The sequence below is a fragment of the Ovis canadensis genome, chromosome X, assembly GCF_042477335.2.
Source record: "Ovis canadensis isolate MfBH-ARS-UI-01 breed Bighorn chromosome X, ARS-UI_OviCan_v2, whole genome shotgun sequence".
Taxonomy (NCBI): domain Eukaryota; kingdom Metazoa; phylum Chordata; class Mammalia; order Artiodactyla; family Bovidae; genus Ovis; species Ovis canadensis.
The window spans coordinates 124,443,659-124,469,413 of record NC_091727.1 but is presented as its reverse complement, the minus strand read 5'-3'; the positions used below and the strand labels follow the sequence as shown (position 1 = coordinate 124,469,413).

General features: G+C 40.2%; 1 long non-coding RNA gene across 1 annotated transcript in view; it reads left to right on the top strand.

Moving 5' to 3' along the window:
• The window catches only part of LOC138930531 (uncharacterized), a 526,289-nt gene that overhangs the window by 400,267 nt on the left and 100,267 nt on the right, over positions 1-25,755 (top strand). Inside the window, exon 3 of the long non-coding RNA XR_011446217.1 lies at positions 23,684-23,893. This is a non-coding gene — a long non-coding RNA (uncharacterized lncRNA). The remainder of the gene's footprint in view (positions 1-23,683; positions 23,894-25,755) is intronic.

Sequence of the window (25,755 nt, the reverse complement as noted above, 5' to 3'; positions counted from 1 at the left end):
TAAATTCAACAAAGAATTACTGAATGCCTCTATGTGTAAAGAAGTATGCTAGGACCTAGGGATACAGAGTGAAACTGCATGACTCCTATCTTGATTAACCCATAGTCCAGTAGGAAAAACAGTTCAGTTCAGTTCAGTCACTCAGTCGTGTCTGACTCTTTGTGACCCCATGAATTGCAGCACGCCAGGCCTCCCTGTCCATCACCAACTCCCAGAGTTCACTCAGACTCACATGCATTGAGTCAGTGATGCCATCCAGCCATCTCATCCTCTGTTGTCCCCTTCTCCTCCTGCCAACCAATCCCTCCCAGCATCAGTCTTTTCCAATGAGTCAACTCTTCGCATGAGGTGGCCAAAGTACTAGAGCTTCAGCTTTAGCATCATTCCTTCCAAAGAAATCCCAGGGCTGATCTCCTTCAGAATGGACTGGTTGGATCTCCTTGCAGTCCAAGGGACTCTCAAGAGTCTTCTCCAACACCACAGTTCAAAAGCATCAATTCTTTGGCACTCAGCCTTCTTCACAGTCCAACTCTCACATCCATACATGACCACTGGAAAAATCATAACCATGACTAGACGGACCTTAGTTGGCAAAGTAATGTCTCTGCTTTTGAATATGCTATCTAGGTTGGTCATAACTTTTCTTCCAAGGAAAAACAAGCATGTAATAATTAATTACAAGTATTACAATTGCTATGACTGCTACAAAGGAGAAAAACTGACAGGTTTTTATGCTAAGTGACTTAGTTTAAGCCACTTGCTCGACACCAAGAATTACCTTCCCCCAAGATGGTGAGGACACTGGAGCTGGTGAAAGGGATGTTTGAAAGGTAACCTTTCAGTGTCTACGGAAAACATGCCATCAGGGGCATCTATCATTGGTGTCTGCTGAATACCAAGAGTTTTATACACAGTATCTCAACTCATCACAGCTACTTTGCACTACAGATTTTACAGATACTAAAACTAAGGTTCAGAGTGGTAACTTGTCCAAAGTCTCAAAGCTTTAGCTTTGAATTCAGATTGGGATTTTAATCTAAATTCTATCTAACTCCCAAGCCCATAATTTTTCACTGTTTCAAACTACTTTCAGGATGCAGTGTTGTTAGGAGCAAGAGTTGAGGATTCTAGTCCAAGATCTAATACTAAATTGTTGTATAAGTGTGCTAGTCACTCAGTCATGTCCAACTCTCTGTGACCCCATGAACAGTAGCCCACCAGGCTCCTCTGTCCATGGAATTCTCCAGGCAAGAATACTTGAGTGGGCAGCCATTCCCTTCCTCAGGGGATATTCCCAACCCAGGGATCAAACCTGGGTCTCTTTCATTGAAGGCAGATTCTTTATCATCTGAACCACCAGGGAAGATAAATAGTTATATATCCTTAGACAATTCTTTTTTATCTGTTGGTGGGAGTGTTGAATACATGCCTTGCTTACTTTGCAGTTTAGAAAGATGATAAATGAGACAGTACAAGAAGACTTAGATCAAACAAAATGCTCTGGATATGTGTGGGATGTTACCAGTTATTGAATACTTTGAAAGGTTTCCTCTTATACTATTATACTCTTCCTCTTCCTATTATACTCTTATAATCCCTGCATTGCGTGTTAATTCATAGTCAAGCCTGGGAGAGGAAAGAAAGGCTAACTGGAAAGCTTTGGGATTGGAACCTAGCAAAGAGAGTCATAACATGACCTGAATAGTTTTCCAATTCCTGAGCCTTAAATTCCTCATCTCTAAAGTTGCTTCTTATAATTGAAAAACATGATATGTACTAAGTTGCTTATATTAATTTTTCTCCACCTTGAGCAGGACTGCAGATTGCTTGCATACCACAGGGACCTGGCAAAGCAAAAAAAAAAAAGTTTAAATCTAAGTGGGCTAGGCTCTGTCAGCTCATCAGTTGCAAGTGGTGTTCAGCACTAAGTGAATTGCACTAATGAATTAAAGATGAAAGAGGCAGCAGGGAGCACGAATGCATGAGAAGACCTTTCACTTCAAATTTAAAGAGCTCATTTTATGACTATTTGAGATCTGCAGATCAGAATGTTTCCATTCTTCCGCTAATTGTTTACTTGAAACAGTATATGCTCTTTAAAATGATGGAGGCATGGGGAATGAACAGAGGAACCAAGCTAAGTCCTCAAATTGGTAAACAAAACCTGCTGTATCTTAGTGACTGAGTCTTCTGTAGTAACAGGAGCTGTGAGGTAGGTGGACAAGATGGATAAGGTTCAGGTTGGCTGTAGATCTGAGGATCAGATTCTAGATTACATACAATGATGGTCAATGTCATTGCCAGTCTTTTAGCTGTGTGCTCAAGCAAATTATAGAATCTATAGCTTTGAAATGATTTGAAATGAGGCATCTTCATGATGCCTTCCTTTTATCTAATCCATGGAGTCTCCATTCTAATAACTCTCTGAGTAGTAATCCTAACTCTGTTTACATTTTTCCAATATATGAAATTCATAAATTACTTCATGGAGGCAATCATCCAGTTTCTACCCTCACCCTCCCAAATATATCTTCAGGTAGCTCCTTCCTTTGTCTCTGAGAATATGTATTTCCCCCAAGAGCCCTTCAGAAACAGTTGCACATGTACCAAGTTTCCCCTTTGACCCTTGATTTTGCTTAACATCTCAGTACCTTAATTTTCTGACCTGGAAAATGATAAAATTGCAGTCAAAATTGAATGTGATAATGAATATTAAAGTGATTTTTAAGATACTTAAATCTCTATACACACAGACAGTGAAGCTCCATGAGGATGAGAACATAATCATTCCTTTTTGGTTATTCTTTTAATATTTTCATGTATTGATTAGATAGATATGGTGATAGCTCCACCCAGATTTATGGAGATGGTCCCAATTTAAAAATGCTATCTCATTATTCTTACAAAACACGACAAGGTACACATTCAGTTATGCAAAGCACTCTCCCAGATTGCTATTTTGAACCTAGAAGTAGTAAAGAAGTCTTCCCCAGACATCATCATTTGTTTTGCCTTGCCAAAAAAAAAAGTCACTAAATTCATGGGGTTTCAGGAAGTAGGGAAGATAGTGAATGGAAAGCCCAAAACTGGTGATACTAATGCCTGCTGGTCCTTCCTTCAACTTCAGATCAGTTCTACAGAATTACTATTTCCTGCTCTCATTCAGCTTCTTAACACTTTGACAAGATTTTCATGGCTGGATTCCAGGTCTGATTTTTCTTATCACAATTTTAGCCTCGTGCTGAGTCTCTTCAGACATGTCTAACTCTTTGCAACTCCATTAGGCTCCTCTGTCCATGGGATTCTCCAGGCAAGAATACTGGAGTGGGTTGCCATTTCCTTCTCCAGGGGATCTTCCTGACCCAGGGATTAAACCCATGGCTCTTCTGTCCCCTGCATTGAAGGCACCACCTGGGATGTGCAAGGTATTGAGGGAGCTTAAAGGAAAGAACATACAATCATGTGTTCTTCAGGGAATGAATAAGTTGTAAGGGTGTGAGTAGTCAGAGAGACTGTATTGAGGAGGGTGAACCTAAGGTGAGTATAGGAAGAAAAGAGCTTTAGAATGAGGGGAGAAAGAGTAAAAAGCAGTAGTGGGCATGACTACATGTTCTGAAGTGGAGGTAGGGGCTTGGTTTCCTTACATGTAGGATGCATATAATCATATCTACATTGAAGACCACTGTGAGGATCATAAGGTCTAGGAGAGAGGCAACAAATACATGTTCAGCATGGTGCAGTTATTGCTCCAGAGCCCATGACAGACATTGACAGTCCTTCATGACATTCTACCAGAGAAGCAAGTCACAGGCCCAGAATCCTCTCACACACAGCACCAGGCAGCCAGTACCAGTCAGAGTATGCAGTTGGCATAAATTAGGATCTCAAGAAGTCATAAGTGTTATCACTCCCCCGCCCCCCGAGACCCACAAAATGTTGGGTACAGCGGAAGGAATGCAGAACTTGTCCTTCCTAATCTTACCAAACACAAGTGAAAGTCCATGCATGTACAGTGTGTTAGAGGCCTGCCATGTCTTCAGCACTTGAAAGTCTGACATGAGACTGAGAGACAACACTTATGAGCTGTAAGTAGCAGCATACTTGATCTTTAGGATTTGAAAAGCCTCCAGAACATGGCTACTTTCCCTAATGTCTTAATTTACCACTCATGTAATGTTGGTACCCCTCAGGGCCTGAATCAAGTTGGAAAGTATAGCCGAGAAGCAATACTGTCTGTTTTGGGGTTTTTTTCCTTGACTCTATCTAATGCTCTATGTTCAGCCCTAGTGATAGGAGGTCTGCATGCATGCTAAGTTGCTTCAGTCATGTATGAATCTTGTGACCCAATGGGCTGTAGCCTGCCAGGGGCTTCTGTACATGAGATTCTCCAGGCAACAATACTGGAGTGGGTTGCCATGCCTTTCTCCAAGGGATCTTCCAGACCCAGGGATTGATCCTGTGACTCTTATGTCTCCTGCATTGGCAAGTGAGGTTTTGTTGTTGTTGTTGTTGTTTTACCACTAGAATCACCTGGGAATCTGATATGATGTCTACCTATTGGCAGATCACCTTGCCTTCCATCCAGCATCCAGATCCTTGCCTTCCCAGAAAAACTGTCCCAATGCTTCTAGACCTTCTTCTTTGTTGAACTGAGAGAAAAGATCAGTGTAAATGGGTCGTGTATTTCAGGGAAGATGTTATTCTGGCTGGTGACTGAGCAAAATCATTCAAATATATGACCTGGCTGCCAGCAAAGAGTAGGCAAAAGAGAGAAGGTAGATGAAGGGAGAGACTGGAAAACATGACCTTAAGAGGAATGTTAAATAGGTACATAGAGCAGGGAGGCTGAAGAGATTCCTCAATAGTGCTGTGCACATTAGGAAGGAAAACTGGGAAACTGACAGGACATATTGGAGAGACATGCTGAACTTCATAAGCAGTTGAACTTAGAAAGCAGCTACACCATTGGTCCAACTGAGCCAGAGGAGGATTGAAGCTTAAAGGAAACTATGAGGCCTGAGTATAGCAATGGATAAATTTATCCCAGCTGTACTGATGTGTCTCTGATATGGGGATATGAGTTTTTCTACCTCATTTACAGAGCAGAGTAACTACAAAGTCCTGAGAGAAGAGTCAACTCAATTGTTACTCTCTCTCTTTCCTCTGAGCCGTTACACGTCCCAAGCCTGAGCCAGGTCTGTTCTAGCCCACTGTTTAGAGGTGACCATGCAGCCCGAAGTAGAGTCTAGGAATAAGCAAGCCACATCTCACACATTTAAGAGGTCACTTTTGGAGTCAAATGTTTCCTACGTTCAAAAATGTAGATAGTGCCAAAGCAGAAAGGGCATTTTGAGACTACTCAGCTTAGAGTTTTTTTTTTTTTTTTTTTAATGTTGCTGGAGAAAGTTTCACAATAGTGTTATCCATGGAGCTTGATTGGAATGCAAATTATCTGGTTTCATCCCAGACCCACTAAACCATACTGTCTAGGGGTGAGTCCCAAAAATCTGTATGTTAAAATTCCAAGGGATTCTGATGTATGCTGATATTTGAAAATCTCTGATAAATGTAGGGGTTTTGTGTGGGCAATCACACAATATTCCCAAGGTAAAATCTGAAGACCTTTTAACACAGAATAACTTGGGGTGCCTATAAGAATTCAGATTCCTAGGTCTCCTGCTAACCTTCTGAATCATAATTTCTTTTCTTTTTTTTTAAATAAACCTTAAGAAACCCAATCTTTTCATTATACAGATACAGAAAATACCCAGAGAGAGGAAGTGACTTGCCAAAAGTTATCATCTATACAATCTATATGATGGTGGCATAGTTGGAGTCAGAACCAACTCTTCAGAGAAGTCCAAACAGTATGCCCCTTATGGGCATAAGTGGTCACCTTATGAGTGTTATTTATGTATCAATTTAGCTCTTATGGGCTTCCCTAGTAGCCCAGATGGTAAAGCATCTACCTAGAAGGCAGGAGACCCAGGTTGATCCCTGGGTCAGGAAGATCCCCTAGAGAAGGGAATGGCTACCCACTCTAATATTCTTCCCTAGAGAACCCCATGGACAGAGGAGTCTGACAGACTACAGTCTATGGGGTCAGAAAGACTCTGAAAAGAGTGAGCGACTAACATATACACATTTAGCTTTTATATTAGCATCCTGTAGAAGATCTGGAGACCAAGAGTAAGAATGCAACTAATCTGGGTAGTTGTATAACCCTAGTTCAAAGTGTCTCCTCCAATGGATTATGTAGAACAGCTTGAAAATAAAGCTGGGTAAGGTCTCAAAGCTCTCTTATAAGCAGCAGGGAACAATAGGTCCTTCTTCAAATGAAGTCTCAGGGAACCCCAAAGTGGAGTAATTTTATATCTGGGAAAACTCTTAACTGTGGCTTTGAGTTGAACTGAACACAAATATCAAAGTGACCTGCAATAGTTTACTAAGCCTATTTTTGTGCTGTTGCTTTTGTGTTGAAACTCATACTGATTAATGAAAATTTTAAGCATATGCAGTTTTTCATCAGACCTAGTCCAGGCTCACAAGTTGAATCCCTTGAGACTGTTCATTTGAGTTACAAGCTCTGTTTCTACTTCATCTCCAAAAGATTGTGGTCTGGAACTCCTCAAGACTGTCAGCTCAGCCCCAGGATCTGCTGGGACAATCCAAACGAAGGCCATTGACTTCTAAAAAGGAGAGTGATTTCCAAAATGATATGTCAAGGTAGATTTTCATTGAGGGATTAGGAATCACCATTGACAACAGTGCCATTGTATGATTTAAATTTGGGCTAAGGCCTATAATTTTAGCAAGTGTTTCACCAGTGCTACATTAACCATAAAAAATTAAATGATCTGTTACTTTCAATACATAATTCTGTGAAGAAACAGGAGACCTTAACAGATATTCTGGAACTTCTGAGAGTAGCAGGAAAGGGCAGAAAGAAGTGACAGAGAAGGAAAAGTGAAGGCAGAGTTCCAAAGAACAGCAAAGAGAGATAAGGAAGCCTTTCTAAGTGAGCAATACAAAGAAATAAAAGAAAACAAGAGAAAGGGAAAGACTAGAGATGTGTTCAGGAAACCTAGAGATACCAAGAGAACATTTCATGTGAAGATGGGCACAATAATAAACAGAAACAGTATGGACCTAAAGAAGCAGAAGAGAGTAAGAAGAGGTGGCAACAATACACAGAACTATAAAAAGATAATCTTAATGACCCAGATAACCATGTTGGTGCGATCTTCACCTAGAGCCAACATCTTGGAGTGTAAAGACAAGTAGCCTTAGGAAGCATCACAATGAATAAAGCTAGTGGAAGTGATGGAATTCCAGCTGAGCTATTTCAAATCCTAAAAGATGATGCTATTAAAGTGCTGCACTCAATATATCAGTGAATTTGTAAAACTCAGCAGTGGCCACAGGACTGGAAAAGCTCAGCTTTCATTCCAATACCAAGGAAGGGCAATGCCAGAGAAAGTTCAAACTACTGCACAATTGCATTCACTTCATGTCCTAACAAGGTTATGCTCAAAATCCTCCAAGATAGGCTTCAAAAGAATGTGAACCAAGAACTTATAGATATACAAGTTGGATTTAGAAAAGGCAGAGGAACCAGCGATCAAATTACCAACATCTGCTGAATCATAGGAGAAGCAATAGAATTCCAGAAAAATGTCTAGTTCTGCTTCATTGACCACACTAAAGCCTTTGACTATGTGGATCACAATAAAAGTGGAAAATACTTAAAGAGATGGGGCTACCAGACCACCTTACCTACCTCCTGAGAAACCTGTATGCAGGTCAAGAAGCAAAAGTTAGGATCAGACATGGAACAACAGACTGGTCCCAAATTAGGAAAGGAGAATGTAAAGGCTATATGTTGTCACCCTGCTTATTTAATTTATATGCAGAGTACATCAAGTGAAATGCTGGGCTCGATGAAGCTCAAGCTAGAATCAAGATTGCTGGGAGAAATATCAACAACTGCAAATATGCAGGTGACACCACCCTTATGGCAGAAGGCGAAGAAGAACTAAAGAGCTTCTTGATAAAGGTGAAAGAGGAGAGTGAAAAAGCTGGCCTAAATCACAACATTCAGAAAACTAAGATCATGGTATCTGGTCCCATCACTTCATGGCAAATGGATGGGAAAACAGTGGAAACAGTGTCAGACTTTATTTTCTTGGTCTCCAAAATCACTGCAGATGGTGACTGCAGTCATGAAATCAAAAGATGCTTCCTCCTTGGAAGTAAAGCTATGACAAACCTAGAAAACTCATTTAAAAGCAGAGATTTGACTTTGCCAACAAAGGTCCATATAGTCAAAGCTATGATTATTTAAGTAGTCATGTATGGATGTGAGAGTTGGACCATAAAGAAGGCTGAGCACTGAAAAATTTATGCTTTTGAACGGTGGAGTTGGAGAAGATTCTTGAGAGTCCCTTGTACTGCAAGGAGATCAAGCCAGTCAATCTTTAAGGAAATAATTCCTGAAGATTCATTAGAAGGACTGATGCTGAAGCTGAAGTTCCAATACTTTGGCCACTTGATGGGAAGAACTGACTCATTAGAAAAGACCTTTATGATGGGAAAGATAGAAGGCAGGATAAAAAGGGGGTGAAAAAGGATGACACAGTTAGGTGGCATGAGCTTGAGAAAGCACCAGAAGATGGTAAAGGACAGGGGAAGCCCGGCGTGCTGTAGTCCGTGGGGTCACACAGTCAGACAAGACTGAATGATTGAACCCCAAAAAAAGTTTGATAGATTTTCACAAACCTTATCTTCAATTCTGAAATCAAAAATCTCTATACAACATAAGAATTTTTAAATTAATTTGGTGCCAAAACTCATTTTGCAGAAAAACCTGACCCAAACTCACATGAACATAGTCTCATAGTCTTTGAATATTCAGACATTTTTTTCCTGCAGAAGTGTTAATGGCTTAATTATGGGATGTTTTCCCAGACACTACTGAGAGTGTTATCTAATAAACAGTACATACTCTGTGTTGCCTTTCTAAAATTTGACATAATTTAAAGTCTAAAACTTAGACTGTGGACCTAGAATAATGATAACTAGCATTTATAGAGCATTCACCATCTATATGAAGCTGTACTAATCTCTCTTTATCTCATTTACACTCATGAAACCGTGAGGCAGGTATTAAAATCATCTCCATTTTAAAGTTTGGAACTTATTCTCATAGAGTTTAAATAACTGGTCCAGAGTCACACAGCTTTTGGCCAAGCCAAGGTTTGAACCCAGATCAGTATGATTCTAGAAACTTCATGCTGAACTCTTGCTCTCTACTACCTGAGAGATACGAACAGTTGTTAAGGACACTGTGGACTATTTGTGGGCTTTATTATGGAGAGAGAAGAGCCTACTACCTATTCTGTTTCATTTCAAGGTCAACCTCCTATGCCCAAATGTCCCCTCCCCATTTCTACTTCTCAGAGATGCAACTAATATGGGTTTATTCCATGATGTTTGTGTGTATGGCTTTTCTCACAAGGACCACAAGCAAAAGGAATCTGCTAGCCAACTGGTACAGGTTCCTGCTATCCATCCAGACTTACTGAATCAAAATTTCTAGAGACTGTGACCAAGCAGATTCTTATACACATTGAGGGGAAAAAAATGAAAAAGCCCTGAGAAAGGCCAATCATTAACCTTCAATAATTAATTAACATCTCATATCAGTTGACACCTAGCTGTGTTGGCAGAAATAAACTTACGGATGGGCCCTGGAAAGTGAAAGATGTCTGAAAGGTGAATAAGAAAATAGGTAGGTGAGATATGGAAAACAAGATATAGAAAATAAGAAAGGATGTATGACAGTAACTTCCTACTTTGGTATCACGTGATGAGGGTAGAGTCTCACCACTGGAATTGTCAGCTGCATTGGAACAATCTTAGAAGCGAATCACTCATTTTTTGTACTGGGTACAAAAGAGTACTGGGGTGGAGTGCCATTGCCTTCTCCGAGAAAGGACAATAAGAAGAATTAAATCTGTAATAGAATATTTCAACCAATATACAATATGTTTGGGTTTGTTTTAAATTTTTCCTGGATTCTTTATTCTTGCTATCTTTGCAGGGAAGACTGAACATTTTGAACTTTAAGAATATTCTGTTCTTGTCTCTGAGGTTCTCAATCTCATCTCTTCATCTTGCCTGAGATATTTTAATCATCTTCATGGCAAACAATATGACCTCAGACACAGACTAGAAAGCCAGAAAAAATACATTAACCACCACCACAGCAATAAGATCCCCATAGCACTGCAGGTTATGGTTGGAGCACTGAGGATCAAGTTCAACCAGTAAGTATTCCAATTCTGTCAAAGTATTCTCTAGAACAGCACTTCTCAAACTTCAGTGAACATTCAAATCACCTAGAGAATCTTGTTAAAATGGAGTACTGATCCAGTAGTTCTGGAATTGGGCCTTAGAGATGATATTTCCAACAACCTCCCTGGCGATGCCAAAGCTGCTGGTTCCCTAATAGGTTTTGGTGTAGCAAGGGCAAAGAACCGTCATTATGCCAAAGTAGTGTAAGCACATTTGTAGTCCTGGAGGAAGTGCTATTTTGGACAGCAGTCCTGCTGAGCATGCCATCTCTGATATTAACTAGTTGTGTGACCCTGGGTAAACATTTTTCATCTCCGGATCTCTGTTTAGCTCCTCTGTGAAATTACAAATTTGGCCTGGATAATTTTTAAGATCACTTTGGATTGTGATCTTTAGATCACTAAAATTGTTTGAGTCTCTGATTCTTTGATAAAGAAACTAGAACCAAAGATTATGGCAAAATACACATATATTACCAAGAAAGGGAGTGGAGAAAGCAATCTACTATATCTTTTGTTTTTATATACTTAATTCCGAAACTTCTGTGTGTCCTAAGGTAATTTTTTTTCTTTTGAATGTGCAGAATATTGGCATTCTCCATGAAGAAGATGTAACGTTGAATGGTGGACAACAATTTTGAGCATTTCTCATCTGTCAGCATACATTTGTGACCTCGCGGCTAACAGCTATGCCTACTTTCTCATGATGCTGTTGCTCTGATCACAGAGTAAATCCACTGTCTACCCACTAGTATCCAGTACTGGTACTCAATTCTGCCTAGTCCCACTTGCTTGCAGAAGATACAATAGACAATTACAGGGAATCACCAACTATCACCATTGTTGAAGCAGAATGAGAATTTTCTTACCAAGTTCCAGCAGTCATTTGATGAGCCCATAAAACAGAAAATGAATCACTTGGTGAATACTAAGGTTGACAAAGAGGACAACTTCTCTCAGCAAAATGCCAGTACATTCCACCTCCTTGCTCAGAATCTGAGATATGATGGATTCAATCAGAGTGATCACTTCCAAGAAGAACTAACTGACTCCACTCAGGATGAAGTAAGTGGCCCAGATCCATTGGACAATCTCCCAGACCTTATCACTCAGTGTATTCAGTTGGACAAGAAACATAGTGACTGGCCAGAGCTTCTAGAGTCAGAGGTCCAGATGCCAGTGTTGGCTCGCTGGATCCACCACCAAGCTTTCTCCAACCCCACAGGTCCAGCACCCAAGGAAGACCCTATACAGCTGCGAGGAAACCAGCCATCTCTCACTCCAGCCAAACGAGCCCACCAGCAAGAAGTTCAGGCATGCCTCTACTGCAGCCAGCCTGGTCACCTCACATTAGATTGCCTTGCCAAACGTTCTCGAGCCCCAGCAAGGATAAATAACCCAACTCATCAGTAAGAGGAATCCAGGCAAGACACATTGTAAACATAGCCTGCTCACCTCCAGACTTACTGATTTATATTGTGCATTAATGTTTAAAATACAGATACAGAACCATGATACCACTTTATGGACAGTCTTAAACTCATGCTTCTGAGAATTTCAACAAACAGATCTTGTTCATCACCAAACCTGATCCAGCAATGATGAAAACAACTTCCATGCACTTTCTGAAGCTGGGACTAATTTTCCAAGAGGACTAAAACCCAAAGGCAAAACTCTGCCTAGTCTGACTCAGTGGAAACCACTTGACAATGCATTGGAACACTCCATCCACACCAATGGTTAAAAGATACCTGCGTTGAGTTTGTTGGCCCGAGTCTTTGTGTCTATAGTTGGGACCAAGCCTTTTACCTTCATGCTCACTGCTCTGTAATTCCTGTAGATTTAGAACTCTTGGCTGAGGTCCTGGTTGCATTTCCACTGGCTGCAGCTAAACAATAACAACTAGTTATCATTGTGTACTCCTTATGTACTTGTACTTTTTACATATAAAAATATCACTTTTTTAATGCGGGCTTCCCAGGTGGCACTAGTAGTAAAGAACCCACTTGCCAATGCTGGAGATGCAAGAGACGCGGGTTCAATCCTTGGCTTGGGAAGATCACCTAGAGTAGGAAAAGGCAACCCACTCCAGATTCCATGTATAAGGGAGCATGGAGGGCTACAATCCACAGGGTCACAAGGAGTTGGAGATGGGTGAAGCATATAATACACATACACTCTATTTTATTCAGAACAGTTTCCCTCTGCAGCAACATAACCTCCTTCCCCAGATTTCATTGCCTCTCAGAACATATAATTAAACCTGGGCTATGAAGTCCAGTTCACCTCAGACTTCTAGAAGCCACTTGTTGAGAAATTCCCAATCAGGGACTTCTTGTTCTCTTTGTGACACCATCCAAGAGCCAGACTGAGTGTATGAATAGGATGCTGGGACAATGCTTTACTGCCTATTAGCTAGCAGTCATTTTGTTTACCACTTCAACATATTGTTACAGTGACACCATACTCTTCAATTAGAATTAGTTTACTATTTAGAAGAAAGAGAGTTACATGGATGAGTCCTATACCTAAGTCAATTTCTCTGAGAGTGAAACTAAGTAAAATCTACAGAGAACAAATGACATGTACCCTACTCAAAGGTGCAGTCTGAAATTGCAAAGACTTGGGGAAACTCCAGGTCCAATCAAGTTTGTAGTTTCAGAGAGGCAGATTTGCTATATGATTGATGCCAGCAGGAAGGAAAGAATATAATCATTTTACAAGTCTGAAGAAGGAATCATTAACAAGTGGATGGTTGGTTTTCATGGGATCTAGAAGTGGGAGGGAACAATGAAAGAGCCATAGGATGTCACTAATTCTCCAGAGTCAGAGAGGGGATATTGACAAGACGATTTGGCAGGTTCATATACAATGGGATAGAGCCACTGGGTCATCCCAATTTATGCCATTAGCCATTAAGATAGTCACCTAACTCACCTTGCTCTGACTCCGTGCTCTAAGATATAATCTAATATTCATTACTTTCCCACATATACTTTGTTATGGGGAGAAAATTTGCTGACAAGTTGACATGAAGTGTTCTAACCTGCTTTGCAGTTAATTCTCATTATAAGTGAATAAATTGGTGTTTTACTTATACAACAGTTTGTGTGGTTTTAATAGCATCGATCCTCCAGACCTCCTAATCACCTCTGAGCACACTGGACACAAAATAAGATTCTCACCATGCAAACTCAGTATTCCCAGCATGAACTACAGTGAATTCACAGAAGATTGACACCACCCCCCCCCCTCCCCGGGAGCCTTGCCTCAACAGTCTCCCTGTTTCTCTCTCTCATATGTCTACAACTCTAATAATATTTCTAATAACCTATGGTTTTCACTTCCTGCACTTGCTTCCTACTCAATACCCAGTACTATGTACCTTGCATAAGTAATTGCTTCTTATAATACCATATAGTTTAATCTAATCATCAGAATATACTGCCCTGGATGAAGACACAGCACATGACTGTAGACATGAACCCCTGGCACACGTCTTTAGAGAGAGAAGGGTGTATGATTGTCCTAATTCTCACCGCTTCCATTCTGTTCAGTTGGCAACATATTAGACCTATGTCATTGCCTTCACCACTATCCATGATGGTTAAAACAAATATCATCTATTTTGGGGACTTGAACATATTCACCCAGAACCATCTTGCCTATGACCATAATAATCATTGCTGAAACAAAATAGAGAATTTAAAGTATACCAGCATCTTGGCAAAATCTAACACCTAATGCCCTTTTGAGAGCTCTTAAAGCTCGTGTTATGTCTGTAAACCCTTTTCCAAGGATGGCGAGGCTTTCTTACCTCACTGCTGCTACTGCTGCTGCTAAGTTGCTTCAGTCGTGTCCGACTCTGTGTGACCCCATAGACGGGGGCCCACTGTCTCTGCGATTCTCCAGGCAAGAACACTGGAGTGGGTTGCCATTTCCTTCTCCAATGCATGAAAGTGAAAAGTGAAAGTGAAGTCGCTCAGTTGTGTCTGACTCTTAGCGACCCCATGGACTGCAGCATACCAGGCTCCTCTGTCCATGAGATTTTCCAGGCAAGAGTACTGGAGTTAGGTGACATCGCCTTCTCTTCTTACCTCACTATGAATCCTCAATCCTCAGGTCTCACTTTTCCAGAAAATGGAAAAAAAACATTCAATGGACTATAGTGTCACAAATTTTCACTGTCACCTTTGTGTGAGTCACTGCTCACATTTTGCAAACAAAAGTACTAGAAGTGAATTATACTTTAAAAGGTGTAGAATCAGTACAAATAACTTAGTATCTGGACCACACTTTACAGTCATTGATTGCCTCTATAACTTTGAGTTTTCATACACTAAATTATTGGTATTACTTCCTGGCATTGGCTTTAATTCTGCAGTCTGTTTGAACCTGCTTCTTGCTCACTGATTTCTAGTATATACCTCATATGGCACTGGTTCTCTTATATCTCCACCTCAGTGATAAGCCAACATTGATTGCATTCTACCCATCCCACTTACTTTCACATGGAAAACCCTGTAGAATTGCACTTTTCCCTATGAGTAGAAGACATCCCTTTGGCATAAAGTCTGGCTTTGTGTGCATCTAGAGAAAGGGAATTAATAATTGGTTTATGTCAGACATTGTGCTCAGTGCTGTGTTAATGATACTCATTTAATTTCACATTACTAAAAAATAGAATATCAATTTCTGATATTTAAGAATTAAATTACATTACAGGGCAAGGTTTTATTATTCAACTTAAGGATGATAACATGAAAGTTCAGATCAGTTAACATATCTGCCCTCTGTTCAGTTCAGTCACTCAGTTGGGTCTGACTCTTTGCGGCCCCATGAATCGCAGCACGCCAGGCCTCCCTGTCCATCACCAACTCACGGAGTTCACTGAAACTCACATCCATCGAGTCGGTGATGCCATCCAGCCATCTTATCCGCTGTTGTCCCCTTTTCCTCATGCCCCCAATTCCTCCAAGCATCAGAGTCTTTTCCAATGAGTCAACTCTTCGCATGAGGTGGCCAAAGTACTGGAGTTTCAGCTTTAGCATCATTCCTTCCAAAGAAATCCCAGGGCTGATCTCCTTTAGAATGGACTGGTTGGATCTCCTTGCAGTCCAAGGGACTCGCAAGAGTCTTCTCCAACACCACACTTCAAAAGCATCAATTCTTCGGTACTCAGCTTTCTTCACAGTCCAACTCACACATCCATACATGACTACTGGAAAAACCATAGCCTTGACTAGACAGATCTTTGTCGGCAAAGTAAAGTTTCCGCTTTTGAATATGCTATCTAGGTTGGTCATAACTTTCCTTCCAAGGAGTAAGTCTCTTTTAATTTCATGGCTGCAGTCACCATCTGCAGTGATTTTGGAGCCCAAAAAAATAAAGTCTGACACTGTTTCCACTGTTTCCTCATCTATTTACCATGAAGTGATGAGACAGGATGCCATGATCTTTGTTTTCTGAATGTTGAGCTTTAAGCCAACTTTTTCACTCTCCTCTTTCACTTTCATAAAGAAGTTTTTAAGTTCCTCTTCACTTTCTGCCACAAGGGTGGTGTCATCTGCATATCTGAGACTATTGATATTTCTCCTGGCAATCTTGATTCCAGCTTGTGCTTCTTCCAGCCCAGTGTTTCTCATGATGTACTCTGTATATAAGTTAAATAAGTAGGGTGACAATATACAGCTTGACGTACTCCTTTTCCTATTTGGAACCAGTCTGTTGTTTCATGTCCAGTTCTAACTGTTGCTTCCTGACCTGCATATAGGTTTCTCAAGAGGCAGGTCAGATGGTCTGATATTCCCATCTCTATCAGACTTTTCCACAGTTTCTTGTGATCCACACAGTCAAAGGCTTTGGCATAGTCAATAAAGCAGAAATAGATGCTTTTTCTGGAACTCTCTTGCTTTTCCCATGATCCAGCGGATGTTGGCAATTGGATCTCTGGTTCCTCTGCCTTTTCTAAAACCAGCTTGAACATCTGGAAGTTCACTGTTCACGTATTGCTGAAGCTTGGCTTGGAGAATTTTGAGCATTACTTCACTAGCATGTGAGATGAGTGCAATTGTGTGGTAGTTTGATCATTCTTTGGCATTTTCTTTCTTTGGGATTGGAATGAAAACTGACCTCTTCCAGTCCTGTGACCACTGCTGAGTTTTCCAAATTTGCCACACAAAGCTAGTAAGTGGCAGAGCTAGTTTTTGAAACCAGTATCCTGCTAATGTCAGAACTTATCTCTCATAGAGGAGGGCAATTCTCTTAAGTCACACCCTTCATGACGAGACTAACTAACCCAATTACACCTCCCAAAGCCACTCAGTAGAGAAAGGCCATTCTAATAACTGGTATTCATATAGCGACTGGTTGAAATGCATGTTCTGGACTACAGTCTATAAAAGAAGAGCAAAGCAAATCAACACCTTCCAGAACTTTGAGATTTCATTTGTGTTTCTAATAGTTGTAGAAAATTCCTTGAGAAATCTGGAAATACACTGCGTCTGTTGTATGTGACGGGATAGGCTCTTGCTTATTGAGTCAGGATTCTAACAAAAGTTTCTGGCTATCACAAAGCCTCTGTTTTTCTGTAGATTTTAATTTAAAACTTATCTTTTTGAATAATAATGTTCAATAATGTTTATAGTGTTTTTACAATGCCAAGAGACTATAACGACTTTGAAGTTTTCTGATGGTTGTTACCTACCATTGTCATAGGAATACCAAAATTAAAATAAGAGTAATTACTTCTGACAGTAGTTTGCAGGACATTTAAACTTGAGTCATACCCCCACTATATTGACCTCAGGGAATTCCGTGTTATCTCTCTAAGAAGCATTTCTAAGAATATAGCCATTTTCTCTTTTATGTTAACCATGATATCAGCAAGAACTGGAGTGGGTTGGCATTTTCTCCTCCAGGGGATATTCCCAACCCAGGAATTGAACCCCCATCTCCTGAGTCTTCTACTGAGCCTTCCGGGAAAGATCCTGGAGAAGGAAATGGTAAATCACTCTATTATTCTTGCCTGGAAAATGCCATGGAGAGAGGAGCCTGGGGGGCTACAGTCTATGGGGTTGCAAAAAGTCAGACACTAATAAGCACGCACACATTAGAAAAAACTATCAAACATCATGTTCCCTTATTAACCCATGATAAGTCTGTTATGTATATATCCTTTATTAAATATGTTTTCATTCTTTAATACTTCATGGGGGCAATGGATACCATTAGCTTACAGTCTGCTATTAATTTCAGAATCCCCCTTATTCCATTAGCTTTATCTAGGTATCATTTAAAGGCATTCCCCTCCCCATTCAATTGTTCCAGGATATGGAAGAGTCTGTCGTGATGCTGATCATTTCATACATGATTTTGGAGGTTTCAAAATTGTCACTGAGTGCTCACAATGTGCTGAACAAAAGATTTATTGGTATAATCCTTACAGTAGTACTGTCAGTATTTGCATTTTAATAGGTGAAGACAAGTAAACTTACAAGGTTAAGTAATTTGTCCAAAGATTGAAGCTATTACATCATGGAGCCAGGATTCATCTCCAGATCTATCCAACAGAAAAGGACATCTACTTGAGCACTCTCCTTCCCACACTGACGTCCCAGGCTGAAAAGTCTTAGTCTTTTATGCAGGCCATAAAATCTCTTCAACACACCCTTTCTAAACCTTCTCTATCTCCACTCTGTCTTCAGTGAAAAATTACCCACACTTACACAGAATTCCTTGTGTGGACACAAAAATCTGAACAGCATTTTCTTTTTTGCTACTAGAGCTTTTAAAAATAATATCCAACAATTTTTTGGCCTTTTGGAGATTCATCAGTATCTTGAGGAAAGAGTACTTGTAGACCTTTCCCTGAAGGCTGCTATTCTCTTTCCTGAGATGTAATTCATGACACAAATCCCACTACCCTAAAAATGTAGTCGGAATGTTTAGTGAATAGGTACACTTAACATTGGGCTTCCCAGGTGGCCCTAGAGATGAAGAGCACACACAACCCTGAAGCTCATCTTTCTTCCCTCTAGTAATATTTTCTTATAGGTTTTTTTTTTTTTTCTCCATTGACTTTACAATACTACCAGGTATCAATACTAACCACTTAGTACATACCAGGCACTGTGCTTTAGGTGGGTTTTTCTCTTTTAATTCTTACACCAACGCTCTTAGACATCTGTTATATCTCTCCCTACTAAGCAGATGAGGAAATTGAGGTTTAGAATAGTAAAGAAAATTATGCACAGAACTAGTAAGTAAAAGGCAAGATTCAAATCTAGATACTTCTAACAGCAGAGACCAGACTCCAACACAGTACATTACTATGGATCTAGAGCCAGAGTCAACAATTGCCAGATGTGGGCCAAATCCAGCCTACGGCCTGTTTTTAATAATACAATTTTATTGGAACTCAGTCACACTCATTCATTTACATGTTGTCTTTGGATGCTTTCATACTGGGACATGCAGGGCCCACAATGCCAAAAGCATTATCTGTTCCTTTACAGAAAAAGCTTTAACCCCTGATCTAAACATATTAAGATATTAAATCAGACCAGCTCATGAGGCATCTCATTGTTTTTACTTCTCATTTCAAATGGCCCATTTATCCCTATTATTTGTTTCTTGCCTCTAAATTAGTCTCATCTACATGATGAAACAATAGGATTTTTGTAGAGGCTTAACACTGGATGTTTTTGGTATTCTGATTATATTTCCTTGACGGTCCATTATCAAATGCATACTTTCTCCATGTGAAGTGAAAGTCACTCAGTTGTGTCTGACTCTTTGCGACCCCATTGACTATACAGTCCATGGAATTCTCCAGGCCAGAACACTGGAGTGGGTAGCCTTTCCCTTCTCCAGATCTTCCTAACCCAGGGATTGAACCCAGGTCTCCTGCATTGCAGGCAGATTCTTTACCAGCTGAGCCACAAGGGAAGCCCACTTTCTGCATGAGACAACTCTAATAGATCGTCCAGGTGTGGCTGAAGTGCACGCTTACTATTTGCCCCCCAAGCCACCAAGCATTATTGAATGTGGTGGCAGAGGATGACACAGTGAGATAGAAACAACAACTCAATGGACATGAATCTGAGCAAACTCTGGGAAATAGTGAAGGACAGAGGAGCCTGGCATGTTGTGGTCCATCGGATTACAAAGAGTCAGACACAATTTAGTGACCTGACAGCAATAGTATGCATTGTATTTTTGGCAATGGTCCCTAATTTTCATATGGAGATCCAACTTCTTTCCCAGAGCAGTCTACCTTTCTGGGTGGTAGTCCACCTCAAAGCCTGAGATGTAGGCCTAAACCAATAATCTGGTGGCATCTACCTGGCCACTGTGACTGTTCCAGGTATGGCTTTGTGTCTTAAATGTATCTAGAAAGAGTGAGTTTTATGGCCTTTCTTGGATACGTTAGAAAATTAGTCTTATTTTCCACCCCACCAGAATCAGATATAGAAGGATAGAGCCATGATGACTGCTGACAACCCTTCTGACAAAGACAGGAGAGCCCATTTAAGAGTGGAGGCTTCTTGGGAAAGTATAATTTAGGGGTAGAGAGGAAGAACTCAAGTCCTGTTGATTTTTAAGTATAAATTATTTATTGAAATATAGTTGATTTACAATATTAGTTTTAAGTGATATAATAATGACTCAATATTTTTATAGATTACACTTCACTTAAAGTTATTACAAAATAAGTTATTGGGTTGGCCATAGGGTTCATTTGGGTTTTGATATTACAGAAAAACCCAAATGGACCTTTTGGTGAACACAATATATTTAACTGTGCTTTATGTTATATCCTTGTAGTTTATTTATTTTATACATAGTAGTTGGCACTTCTTAATCCTATAATCCTGTCTCACTCCTCCACCTTTCCCACTCCCCACTTGTAACCACTAGTTTGTTCTCTATATACCTGTGTGTGCTTCTGTTTTGTTATATCAGTTTATTTATTTAATTTTTAGATTCTACATATAAGTGATTTTTTAGATTCTACATATACTGTTTGTCTTTGTCTGACTTATTTAACTAAGCATAATACCGTCCAGGTCCAACCATGTTGTTACAAATGGCAAAAAAGTTCATTTTATGGCTGATTAATATTCCATTATAGATGATACCACATGGCCACCTCATGCGAAGAGTTGACTTATTGGAAAAGACTCTGATGCTGGGAGGGATTGGAGGCAGGAGGAGAAGGGGACAACAGAGGATGAGATGGCTGGATGGCATCACCAACTCGATGGACGTGAGTTTGAGTGAACTCCGGGAGTTGGTGATGGACAGGGAGGTCTGGCGTGCTGCAGTTCATGGGGTCACAAAGAGTCGGACACGACTGAGCAACTGAACTGAACTGAACTAAACATCTTTATCCATTCACCTGTTGATGGGCATGTGGATTGTTTCTATATCTTGGCTATTGTAAATAGTGCTGCTATGAATATTGGGGTGCATATACATGATGATAGCATTTGAATCACTAAATCCACTTATCATTGAAAGTGTTTAGCCTAAAATCCTTTTACAGAAGCAGAAAGAATTCCGATACAATGATTTTCCCTGCTATAACTATACTATTTTTAGCTCAATCTCTTATATCATTTTGAGGAGTCAATGCCTAGTAACAGAAAAAAAAAAAAAGTTTCTACATTGCAGTGCTGCTATTGGACAAAGAACAGACTTATGTACTCTGACCCAAGTTTAACCCTCTGATATAGAAAGTTTCAGCATTTCTGCTAGCAGAAACTTTATAGAATCATCTGGATTCATTTATTTTGTTGGGGCTACTGGGCAGAAACAGACTAATCCTGTGTAAACCCATCACTTTCCAAAAGGAATACAAACTTCTACCCCAAAGTTCAGCCATTACTTAAATGTGAGATGGTTCATTAACATTTGGGGGACAAGTTGTGGCTTGAGACTTCTCTTCCCATCATTAATGGAGAAGGCAAAGGCATCCCACTCCAGTGCTCTTGCCTGGAAGATCCCATGGACGGAGGAGCCTGGTGGCCTGCAGTCCATGGGGTCGCAAAGAGTCGAACACAACTGAGCGACTTCATTTTCCCTTTTCCCTTTCATGCATTGGAGAAGGAAGTGGCTACCTGCATCTTTGCCAAGTATAAAGCAAGACAGGGAAGTATAGTGGGTTAAGAATGAAGAACTCTGCCTGGGTACAAATACTGGACCCTTCTTCTCACTAACTAAATGAACTTTCTCAGTTTCCTTAACCTCTCTGTGCCTCAATTTCCTACTTTGTATAGATTATCGGGTTTCCATGGTGACTCAGACAGTAAAGAATCTGCCTGCAATGCACAAGACCCAAGTTCAATCCCTGGGTCAGGAAGATCTGCAGGAGAAGGGAATGGCAATCCACTCCAGTATTCTTGCCTTGAGAATCCCATGGACAGAGGAATCTGGCAGGTTACAGTCAATAGGATCACAGCAAGTCGGGCACAATTGAGCAACTAACAAACACATAGGGTTATGAATCTAAATTAATATTTATAAAAAACATAACATAGCACCTGGTACACAATAACCCCAATGGAAGTATTTGTTACAATAATGAATAAATACCATACAAGTGCTACTAACATTTGACATATATGCAGAGGATTTGTCAAAAAATACATGGTCCCAAACCAATAGGATACATGATGGGAAAACAGCACAGATATCTCTGGATGAGAAAAATGTTTAATTCTGATGCATAGGTTAGGATAGTCTATCCTATCCTACTCGCAATCCCATATCATGAATTCTTGTTTTAATCCATTGGGATAATTTCAGATGTAGTGTTGGTTGAAAGCTATATATGCACGGAAGTCAGTATGAACTCAACATATAGTCTTTGCCTTTCCCAACTAAGGAAGCATTTATACATCTCTCACTTTATTTTATCCTCAAAATGATACAAGTCAATTTCACAGCTATGATTTTGTTTCATTTTAGTAACCTAGGAAAATCTAGGTTCAGATTCTCAAATTTCTTCTCCTATCTCCCACATTCCCTAAACTCCCTCAATGTGCTCAGTCATATCTGACTCTTTGCAACCCCATGGACTGTAGGCCACCAGGTCCCTCTGTCCATGGGATTCTCCAGGCAAGAATACTAGAAGTGGGTTGCCATTTCCTCATCGAGGGGATCTTCCAGACACAGGGATCCAGCATGGGTCTCCTGTGTCTCTTGCACTGCAGGGGAATTTTTAACCACTGAGCCACCAGGAAAGACCCTGTGTAGTTAGAGAAGACTGTTTTGAGGAGGCTGAATTTAAGCTGAACATGGTAATAGGGGTTTTAGGTGAGGAGAGAGAGAGAGATTAAAAGCAGGACTGGGGATGACTCTACTTTGTAAGAACACTGTGAGGATTATAAGGTCTAGGAGTGAGGTAACAAATACATGTTCAGCCTGGGACAGTTATGCCTCCAGTGCCCATGGTAGACATTGACAGTCTTTACAACATTCTACAAGCAAGGCCAGTCACAGGCCCAGAATTCTCTTACATACACCTTCAGGCAGCCAGTACAATCACAGTATGTAGTTGGCATAAATTAGGTACTCAAGGAATCATAACTGCTAATACCCCCAGGAACCCACAAAATCTTATGTACAGTGGAAGAAATGCAGAACTTGTCTTTATTATGAAATAAGATTTATGAAATAAGAATTATGAATAATTCTTTAGAATGAAAGTCTCTGCATTTACATTATGTCAGAGGCCTGCCATGTCTTTAGTACTTGAAAGTCTGACATGACACTGAGACCCAATCCTGCTACAAAGATTATCTGCCATATGTTGTAACATCTCTTATGAGCTATAAGTAGGAGCTTGATCATTAGGTGTTGAGAAACCTCCAGAACATGGCTACTTTCCCTAATGTTTTCATTTACCACACAAAGAAATGTTGGAATTCTACAGGTCCTGAATCAAATTGCCAAGTACAATCAAGAAGCAATAGTCTGTCTTTGGGGTTTCTTCTTGACTCCATGTAATGCTCTATGTTCAACCCTAGTGATATGATATCTGCCTAATGGCAAATCACCTTGCCTTCTATCCAGCATCCAGATCCTAGCCTTCCTAGAAAAACTCTCCCATTGCTTCTAGGCCTTCTTCTTTGTTGGACGAAGAGAAAAGAACAGTGCAAGTGGGTCATGTATTGAGGGAACCATGTTATTGAATGTGTATTGCAGGAACAAAATGTTTGAACATTAAGATGTCTGAAAGTTACATAGGAAAATATGTAGTTGAGATATGTAAAAGAAGAAAGGTATGACAGTAACTTCTTACTTTGGTTTTATGTGATAAGGGTGGAGTCTCACCATTGGAATTGTTCAGCTGCATTGGAACAACCTGGAGGCAATTCACTCATTTTATCTTGCTACTCAGAGCACCTATCTATTGTTTCATGGATACTCACAACACTGCTTTGATGAAGACAATATGGTCATCCTCAGTAGATATGAGAAGAAACTGAGAAGCAAAGTTCTTCTATCAGATCATCCAACTGAAGATATAGGTAAGTTTCTATCTCTCCATCTTACACTATTTCCTTCTTACAATATTATCTTCCATAGGTCTCGGCAGGAGGTGCCATTAAATAAAACATAGGGAATCAAAATTGCATTTAGTGACACACACTTTTTGCCCACTGATGGCTAATTTATTTATTTTTATTGTTAAATTTTTGTTATTTTTTATTTTTTAAATCAATTAATTAATTATTATTTTTTTAACTTTACAATATTGTGTTGCTTTTGCCATACATTCACCTGAATCTGCCATGGATGTACATGTGTTCCCCATCCTGAAGACCCCTCCCACCTCCCTCCCCATCTCATCCCTCTGAGTCATCCCAGTGCACCATCCCCGAGCACCCTGTATAATGCATCAAACCCGGACTGGTGATTCGTTTCACATATGATAATTTAAGTTTCAATGCCATTCTCCCAAATCATCCCACCATTGCCCTCTCCCACAGAGTCCAAAAGAGTGTTCTGTACATCTGTTTCTCTTTTGCTGTCTCACATAGAGGGCTATTGTTACCATCTTTCTAAATTCCATATATATGCATTCAGTTCAGATCAGTTGAGTCGCTCAGTCGTGTCCGACTCTTTGTGACCCCATGAATCGCAGCACCCTAGGCCTCACTGTCCATCACCAACTCCCAGAGTTCATGCAGACTCACGTCCATCGAGTCAGTGATGCCATCCAGCCATCTCAGTATACTGTAATGGTGTTTTTTCTTTCTGGCTTACTTCACTCTGTATAATAGGCTCCAGTTTCATCCAACTCATTAGAACTGACTCAAATATATTCTTTTTAATGGCTGAGTAATACTCCATTGTGTATATGTACCACAGCTTTCTTATCCATCCGTCTGCTAATGGATATCTAGGTTGCTTTCATGTCCTGGCTATTATAAATAATGCTGCGATGAACACTGGGGTACATGTATCTCTTTCAATTCTGGTTTCCTCAGTGTGTATGCCCAGCAATGGGATTGCTGGGTCATATGGCAGTTCTATTTCCAGATTTAAGAAATCTCTACACTGTTCTCCACAGTGGCGGTACTAGATTGCAATCCCACCAACAGTGTAAGAGAGTTCCCTTTTCTCCACACCCTCTCCAGCATTTATTGCTTGTAGACTTTTGGATAGCAGCCATTCTGACTGGCGTGAAATGGTACCTCATTGTGGTTTTGATTTGCATTTCTCTGATAATGAGTGATGTTGAGCATCTTTTCATGTGTTTGTTAGCCATCTGTATGTCTTCATTGGAGAAAGGTCTGTTTAGGTCTTTGGGCCATTTTTTGATTGGGTCATTTATTTTCCTGGAATTGAGCTGCAGGAGCTGCTTGTATATTTTTCAGATTAATTCCTTGTCCGTTGCTTCATTTGCTATTATTTTCTCCCATTCTGAAGGCTCTCTTTTCACCTTGCTTATAGTTTCCTTTGTTGTGCAGAAGCTTTTAAGTTTAATTAGGTCCCATTTAGTCTTGCTTTTATTTCCAGTATTCTGGGAGGTGGGTCATAGAGGATCCTGCTGTGATTTATGCCAGAGAGTGTTTTGCCTATGTTTTCCTCTGGGAAGTTTATAGTCTCTGGTCTTACATTTAGATCTTTAATCTATTTTGAGTTTATTTTTGTGTATGGTGTTAGAAAGTGTTCTAGTTTCACTCTTTTACAAGTGGTTGACCAGTTTTCCCAGCACCACTTGCTAAGGAGATTTTCTTTTCTTCATTGTATATTCTTGCCTCCTTTGTTGAAGATAAGGTATCCATAGTTGCACGGATTTATCTCTGGGCTTTCTCTTTTGTTCCATTGATCTATATTTCTGTCTTTGAGCCAGTACCATACTGTCTTGATGACTGTGGCTTTG